An 8,098-nucleotide genomic window follows, 5' to 3' on the forward strand; every position below is an offset into this window, starting at 1 on the left:
TCAGCTGAGAGTGTTGGAAAAGAAGCTCGTGCGAAAGGCCTACACCTCCCATCATGGATTAGCATATGCATTTTTTTCTTAAAATATGATTTTTACATAATTCTAATTATTAAGTTGGTTTTCTTTTCTACAATTATTTAATTCTGTCTAAGTAGTTATTTAGATTTGTTTTGCTTTGTTTGTGTTCTACGGGAAAATGCGAGAATCCTCGAGGTCGAGTAAAAGCAAAGGCTGGACGACACGCGCTTTTTTCGGTATGCTCATTTGGACAGTCCGCTGAAAGCCTGGGGCTTTGGACAATTTATTTTTTATTGAAATACATTGCTGAAATTGTGCCGTTTTAAACAGTTGACGTTTATTCAGCGATGGTGAAAATTCTGTTGCTACACTTTAATTACAGAATAAACAACATAATTGTACAATTTAGGCCACGTTGCTATTCAGTAAAACGGTGGCTTACGTCTTAATTTGTTTTTATATAAAACGTATAGCAATGGTGTGAATATAGTGCTTTCTATTTAACAAACTAATATAACTCTAATTTAAGCTGTTGTAGAGTAAAGCATCTATATCACGAGAGATTTTAGTATTGTAACAAGTTACCTAGCGACCGTGGCGCGTTTATGCTAACTTATTAGCCGCCATCCTTTGTGGAATGGGGACATAAACGTTCGGTGCATAGCCATTTTCTCTTAATTTTCTTTAATATGTTTGTCAAATGTTTACATGTAAGTGTTGTAGTACATTTTTATAATAGATTATATAAATACATATAAGGTTTTAGAACCAACATAGTTTTGCTACATAGCCAGTTTGGTAATTTGGTCAATTCTCTTAAATATGCCTTTAACGTACATCAACTGGTTATCGTTAACGTTATATTGTTTGGCGTTTTAAAATGTGCTTCTCGTGTGTTCACTCACACATTTAACGTTACTGCTGTATCTGTTACGTGTTCATCTAGAAAATACGTAGTTAATTCGACAAATAATATTGTCTGTTGTTAATTTAACTTGAGATGATATTTTATTGAACTTTGTCTTATGTTTTTGTCTTATTGATGTACAGGGGTTGTTTATCCGAGCATGTGTTAAGTTAGCCCCGTTAGCATCAAGGTTGAATGGTTGTGTATGTAACTATATATTTGTTTAAAATATGGAAGTTCTTTGGGTTTAACATCGGACATCGGACATGAAACGAATTAACCAAGCACGTCGGTAGTAGCACTAGTTTGCCCGCCCGGCTTGTGTATGAAGTCTATTAATTTCATCCCCTAAATACCATATTTAAAACGTGTTAGAGGAAGTTGACATAAACCACCCGTTTATTTTGAATACATGTAACTTATTTGTTAAAAGTGTTGTGTTTGGGAAGCGTTTAATCTAGTTTTAGTGCCACATTTACTGTCAAAAACGTCATTATTCTTGAACGGGAATGTCAAGTGTTGCCTTCGAGACACCGGAATTAACATCTTTAAGTTACTTTATAAGCAAACGTTATCGTAATATCCTTAAAGTGCTTGTTCTTAACACATTATGGTAACGCATCATAGATGGACACTTTTAAGAATACTAGTAATCTCGTATATGGCGGGTACAGTAAGTGAACAAACATGGAGTCTGTTAGCTGTGTACTTGGGCGGGTTTACAGGGCAGAAAGGAACGCGGAGTTGCGTAACTCCAGACTGAAGTGAAACGAGCTTGAGCTAACATTTAATCTTCTCTTCACAAAACTGTTAAAACATTCATCTCCAAAATTAAATAAGGCAACGCGTGTAGGGGGATCATGGAATATCGTCGTTTATGTAAAAAGTACTCGATAACTATCAATATAATCCTCATAAAAATACAGGAACGGACGGTCGATTGCTAGTCAGTGCAACATGGAGGGCTCTGGTGTGCTTTATACGCTACTTTGCTCATTCATCGCATTCGGAAGTTTTTAAGCGTTTGACATGTAACGTTAGGCAGGATATCGTAAATAGTATAATATGACTTTGTCTCTGTAAACGAATACATTTTGGCATAGGACATATATAACTAATATTTTGAATAGGACACACCGGGCAAGGTTTCACTTTGAGAGGCATATTTGACTATTTAAATGAAGTTGTTGGTGTGGGCTGAAACGAAAATAAGTGGTAATCTTTATCAGCTGTCAAGGCCATGGACTATTTACGTTACACCACATCTAAAAAATCTCAAAATATGACTGTGGACGGTTTGGAATACTATTGTATTTCATCACTGTGCCTAAATAAAAGTGTGCATTGTGCCTTATTTTGAATTCTTTGTTTCACTGTTTTTAAAAGCGTGATTATGAGCCCGAATTCGTAATCAGGAAGACGTGGGGTGAATACAACAACCGTACGTGAACACTACGTACACATTGCTTAATATTTTGTCTGTTTACTTTAGTGGCATTTACACTGGTTGCCCATATTTGAAACCTATGAGCAGCTCCACCTTGTGGCATACAAAGGAACTTCAGTTACGCAGTTCTGTACGGGCCCTTAGAATAAATTTGCTTGAGAATTAATTTGACCTGTTGTAAAGAAAAGTAGTCTGTGCCTAATCTATGCCTAGTACCTTATGACGCATCTGTCTGTCTGGTTATATTACACTTAATAAATTCAAATCTTTACTGTTTTTCAGAGTTTTCTATTCTTTGTATTACTTGAAAAGGTGTATTACTCTACAAAGTGCTGCCAGTCAAAGCCAGTTTTTACACTTTGCAATGTACAGAAAATATAATTGAATATGGTTATTTTAAGCAAATATAAGTGCAGACATGTAAAATTCAGTTTTATTTGTTCGTTTAAAATTGAAGTATAATAGTAGACAAAAATGTATATATGCACTATATAGTGTTTATTATATTAGGCATAATTTTATATACATATAACCTGTATTATATATATATATATATATACACACACACACACACACACAATTAAAATAATGCCTTGAAACACTTATGGACACACTTGATGGAATTAGATTAAGATGTAAGTTCCTTTAGGCTACCCATCTAAATTTATGCTCCAAGCCTACAGTAAAATTCTCTAAAAGCAGAAGGGATTCTGTGAACCTTCTCAGGACACAGATGAGGCGAGAGACATGACCACTAGATGGAACCCGTAGACACACTACAGACTGAAGTTTCTGGATCTTCCTCTTCAAAGCGGAAGCCACAATCATGCAGAAAATGGGCTGTGCTTTGATCACAGGCTCCTAAAGAAGTCTTGTTGTTTAAGTTTGGTAATCACAAGGCTCCACATGTAAGCAAACAAAAATGAGCATTTACCAAGAAAATCATATAATTTGGGTGGTAACTGTGAATGCTAAAGAAAGTTAGACTCTCCAAGCAGAAATGTTTTCAGTCTGTATTTTCCAAAAAAGTTCTCTCATACCAGTGACACAACATACTGAATGTAAAAAAACATCTGGAGTGTAAAAGTATTTGCAGTATATTTCACTTCCCACTTCAATTGTATTTCCGATCAGGACATTCACTGACTCTCAATCTCAAAAAAATCAAACTTGGATTGAAAACTCCTCATTTTTTCCCTACACTCCATTCACTCCAGTCCTGCTAAATAAAACCAGTCAATTATTAACAAGAATTTCCTCTAAAAGTAGGAGTGTCTATCCAGCCCTTTAACATTTCCTTGCACCTATCTCTCCCCTCTCTTCATCTCTCTTTTTATTTTGCTCTCTCTTTATTTTACCTAGCATGTTTTCATAGCATGCTGCCATTATTTATTTATATGGTAAGACTTTGGAATAAGATATAATATAACAGTATTTGTTAACATTAGTCAATGTAGTTAACATGAACTAACAATGAACAATACTTCTGTGGCATTTATTAATCTTAGTTCATGTTAATTAAAATCAAACATTAACTGTTTACATTAAGTTAGTTAATGTTAGCCAATGCATACTGACCTTATTGTAGAGTGTTACTATGTGGTCATTTTTTTTATTTCCTTCCTTCCGTGATAGTTAGTCTCTTCCTCTCCATATTTCTCTCGCAGTCGTGTGATTTTTCGAGAGGGTTCTATTTAGAGAGGCATTTTAGGAAGAGAAGACCATTGTGCCTATGATGCAATGAAAAGTGTGTTTTTTTATTAAAGGATTTCATGCACTGTGCAAGAAGTGAACATCAGATATCCCAACAACACCGGACAGCTGAAAAGTAGACATTCATTCCAATATCCCCCCATCAGAATGCACACAAACACATTCTCCTCCCTCTTTCATGCTTGTGATCTCATCCCACCATCTCTCTATTTCTGTCTTTATCACTTACTCTTTCCTGGTACAGCATGCACGAGTGGAGGCCAGGAGATGAAGAAGCTAATTCATTTGATTTAGCTGTTGTTTCCATGCTTGTGGAAAAGGAACAGCCCCCCATGCTCCAAAATCGAGCCCCCTCCCAAATGATTTTCCACAGATTAACTCTCTCTCATCTGTGTCCATCATGTTTTTGAACATCTTCTGACACATAATTTAACCTCTTATGTATCTGTGGTACTAGTTTTACAACCACGAATACTGCAGTTACACAACTGTACAAAACTTGATAAGAGAAAATAAAGAAATACTGCCAATAGCATAGATGCAGAATATATTGATATCCTTGATTAAAGAGTAAAACACAAGATCGAAAGCCACTGTAAACTTTCAAAAAGAAACTATTTGTTTTGATTTCTATTATCAACTATGAAAACGACATCATTTTATATATATTTATAAACCTCCGATTCCTAACGATTTCTAATATTTAAGATTTAAAAAATTTAAGCAAAAGAAATATATAAAAACATAAAATTTACATTTAAAATACTCCACTAATACTCCCACTTCTAAAATTGCATAAAACTCAAGAAAAGTGGAAACTAATGGATAAGACTATAGGGTAAGTTGTCATATTATTGTTGGGTCAATCAGTCACGAGTTGCAAATGGTCTGAACGATATGATAAGTGTTAGCTTTATTGGCAGTTAAGGAATGTGTTCATACTGCAATTGACCATACAGAAAAAACAACCCACCTGAAAAGCCTACTTAATGTAAGTACAAGTGGTGATAGCCACTGTTCTAAAGCAGACAAGGAGTTTTCCATATTACACAATCACGGCTTTGGCAGAAACATGCTTAGATGAATAACGTGAGATATTTTTACATCATAACCTTATCCAAGTATAACATGTTTACCTCTTGTATAAACATTTAAATGTGTTAGAAAGCATGCGATGGGCAAGTGCCAACTACAAACATGAATTTTATTTAAACAAAAAGATTGATAAGACAATGGTTTGATTTAGTATTGTAAAACAGTAGTGTAAAATGAATCATAACTTTTTCCAATTATTAGGAATAGCACAACATGGATAATGAAAAGAAAAGGAAAGACAGATGAATGAAAACAATCACTGTTGTATCATTACAGCAAGTCATAGATGTATTTCTTGTCACAGTGTTTCATTTTAAGTAGAGAAGGAAAAAGAAATGCAACAAATGATTGGGTATTTAGAAATCAATAGAATGTAATAAAAAAATGACTGGATGCAATGCAAACCTTAAAAAAAACTTATTTTGTCAAATGTTCTTGCTGAATAAAAACGAACTGAACAAGATACAATTTCATAAAAGCACTCATAGTAGTGAAATTGGAACACTGTAGATATTCATCGTTTTCAGGGTGTGCCATCAGCTGTACTAACATGCACAAAGCTGTTCACAAACCAGTTTATGCGTCTATTGTCTTTTTTATTAATTAATATGTGGACTTTTTGCCCCAGTGAGCACTTAAACTGTTACACGAGGTATTTAACTGAAAAATGCAATCTCCACGGAGTTTAGTCAGAAAAAAGTGCAAAACTGTACTTTTTAAGGTACAATAGCCACTGGGTGGTACCCTTAAGAGCTAATTTTTTTACAGGTACACAAAATAATGTATATTTTTGGGTACATAATTGTACCCCTAAAGATGAACCTGAAGAAACAGTTAAATGTTTTGTTTCCCTAACACTTAACTGTACCTTTGAAGGTATTCAATGGGTCTTTAGGGTACAATTATGTACACAAAAGATACAACATTTTATGTTTTGTCCCTGTAGATGTACGAAACCGAATAAAGGTGCCACCCCCAGTGACATTAAAAGGTAGTTTTGTACTTTTTTTCTGACAGTGAACATGTTTTCCCCTAGTTTATAACATTCTCAATATAGACGGTTTCAAAGCAACAACATGAACAAACATTACTGTGCATGCGCATGTTCGTGGACTGCCCTTTACTTCCGGTACACATTCGCAAATAATAGAGTGCCAGATTATTTCTGATAACAAGCTAAAGAAACCGAGAAGAACCGATACTTGGCTAAACTTGTCTCTCCAATATTTTGAATTTAGACTGCGATACCAAGCTCACCCGCTAGATGTCAATGTACCATACGGTTTCTTTAAATGTGACAAAACTACAGGACCCATTCAACAAATTGTTTATTTATTAAAATTAACATACAACAAAATTCAACAAATACTTTATTTTATATAATTTTTATACAATAAAATAAGAATATAAATTAATATAAACATAAATTAAATTAAATATAAATAGTTGTATTATATGACACTGGCCAGATTGATATACAAATACAGACCGGAAGTTAACTGTAGTCCAGGCGCGTGTCCGATGAAACGGTCTATATATTTTTTATTTGAATAATCAGACATACACTATTTATGATTAGTTAAACACAATCAAGTTATTAATAAGTCAATAAGTTACTTAAAAACGAGGAATATGTACTGGTGAAATTAGAATAAATTTTAGGATAATAATTTAATTCCTACTGCTTTTCCAAAGCAACAATAAAATAAAATAAATAAATAGAACAAATATATTGTCACTGTGCTTCTGAATTCTCTGTTTTTCAGGTAATGGGAAAACACCTACTTTTTAAATAATTAAATGCTGTGTTATCAAAGTTATCAAGCACTTTTTAATACTTTTTTATTGGTTATGTATTTGCAAAACCCAGTGACAAACATTAAGGGTGACTAAAAAATATTGATTTATGTCAAAAAATAAATACTGTAGGGAGATACAGAAACAATTCTGTCTATATGTTCTCTAATCTCATGTTAGGATTAAAAACTTTGAAATGAAACGAGACTCGATTCATTTGCGCACTGCATTTGCAACCGAGTCCTTCCATTCCAGCGACACATTTGACACCCCTCTCATCCAAAACTCACAGGGAGTCTGTGTGTGGCTAACTCCAGATGTCCAGGGTCTTTTGTTACCGTGGAGATTCAGCTGGCCACTGCCCTCTCATTAATGTCTGCTGATCCATATGTCATGTTAAAGATGGCCTTTGATCAGCAGTAGGCAAAAAAAAGTGTTGTTTTAACAGCAGACAAAGATTAGTGACAATCAATGACAGAATAAAAAATATTCTGAATAGAAATTATTCTAAACAAATTATGAATTAACATTAGCAAGAGTTCGATTGTTTACTGAACGCTATGTCCTTGCACTCCCATGTTTGCTGTAACAAAGAATGTACCTGAACTAAACTCTCAAATTAATCTCATATCAAAAATATATACTTCTCTAAGACTTCCTTATCAATGACTTGTTTTTCTTATCCAGTCATAAAACATCTATTGTCTGCATATCTCGACATGTTTTTGGCACAGAGAACTTGATGTTAACTGGTACTTTTGTCTTGCTTATTTCCAATGATTCATCTGATCATAACTAAAAGGGGGATTAAGGTTTGGGTTAAATAGGTTATCAAAACATGTGTAAAGTAGGCTACTGAATAATTGTAGTATGCCAGTCCATCAAAATATACACATGTCATAATCTTTACACTCAAGCTCACAAAAAGAATAGAACAGAAAAAAACAGATTCTGAGAGAATCTGTGAGAAAAGTGACAAAGTTCCACCAGTCGGAAAGATCATAAGAACATAAGAACAAGACCCGCTTCCAACTCAAGTTCCCATGGTGACAAGTGGGCTGGCATACAATAGAAGAGAAAAAGAAGGAGTGCGACAGAGAAGGGAAAAATAGAGAGAAGGG

This window comes from Triplophysa rosa, linkage group LG18 (genome assembly GCF_024868665.1).
Source record: "Triplophysa rosa linkage group LG18, Trosa_1v2, whole genome shotgun sequence".
In the NCBI taxonomy this organism is placed as follows: Eukaryota; Metazoa; Chordata; class Actinopteri; order Cypriniformes; family Nemacheilidae; genus Triplophysa; species Triplophysa rosa.